The following is a 1093-nucleotide window of genomic DNA, read 5'->3' as shown; positions in this document are numbered from 1 at the left end:
GAGGGAGGGGAAGAAATGAGGACCTAATGCCGGGGGCTTAAGTGGACAGCAAAGATTTTGAGAATGATGAAGGCAATGAATGTACAAATGTGCCTTACACATTGATGTATGTATGGATTGTGATAAGAGTTGTATGAGCTCCTAATAAAATGATTGAAAAATAAAAATGAAATCAATAGATAAAAAAGGAACATTCTGGCATGGAAATTTGGAATTTACCATTTTCAAAAGCATGGCTTGGAGTAACCATTTTTGGAAACATGATTTCGAGTACAGAGGGGTGTGTGTATGCTGTAGGAAGGACCATTGACCATTGGTGTAGCTCTGTTTCTCTTTCTCCATTTCTTGACTGTTTTCTCATTTGAGGGAACTGTGGCTCAGAATGGCATATTATATCTTGGCTAGTGAAACGGGAGCTTTTAAAAGTTCATGGGGCGATGGAATTGAAATGCAATGGAGGTTTTCCCACTTTGTGAAAGGCCCTTCAGAGGGTGGTTGAGAGTGCTTAAAGCAACTCTAAACTGAAATGGGCTTTCTTGTAATTCCGTATTTTTTTCTTTATTCACTTTCAGTTTGATTAATAAGCTGAAACCTGGCATCATTAAGAAGATCAATAGACTCTCCACACCAATAGCAGGATTGGTAAGTAATGTATTAATGAGACTTCTTTGTCTTTGGAGTATATAAAGATGGACACATCCGGGTGGTCTCCTCTGCAGAGATGAGGTTTTGGTTTCTTTGTGCATGTTCAAGAAGAATGTTTTTGGTGGTGTCCTTGGGTCTGTAGATCCATTCTGTTTCATCTCTATCCATATCTATCTATCTCTATCTATCTATCTATCTATCTATCTATCTATCTATCTATCTATCTATCTAATAGTTTTATATCTATATTGGGTGTTGGGCATGCAAACTTCCTTTGTCTCTTTTCTTGAGGTATTTATTCCACATGTTACATTTGTTTAGGATCACATACTTTTTTTTTCTTTAAATTATTTTACTGGGGGCTTGTACAACTCTTATCACAATCCATACATACATCTTTTGTGTTAAGCATATTTGTACATTTGTTGCCCTCATCATTCTCAAAACA

At 36.6% G+C, this 1093-nt stretch overlaps 1 long non-coding RNA gene across 1 annotated transcript in view; it reads left to right on the top strand.

Moving 5' to 3' along the window:
• LOC123521351 overlaps window positions 1-1093 on the top strand; it is a 141137-nt gene that overhangs the window by 110642 nt on the left and 29402 nt on the right. The window contains exon 3 of the long non-coding RNA XR_006679807.1: window positions 573-642. This is a non-coding gene — a long non-coding RNA (uncharacterized LOC123521351). The remainder of the gene's footprint in view (window positions 1-572; window positions 643-1093) is intronic.

Source organism: Echinops telfairi, unplaced genomic scaffold, assembly GCF_000313985.2.
Source record: "Echinops telfairi isolate 266 unplaced genomic scaffold, ASM31398v2 ScPeMD7_11;HRSCAF=52, whole genome shotgun sequence".
In the NCBI taxonomy this organism is placed as follows: domain Eukaryota; kingdom Metazoa; phylum Chordata; class Mammalia; order Afrosoricida; family Tenrecidae; genus Echinops; species Echinops telfairi.
The sequence above is the reverse complement of the archived record's forward strand: the minus strand, read 5'-3'. Positions and strand labels throughout refer to the sequence as shown.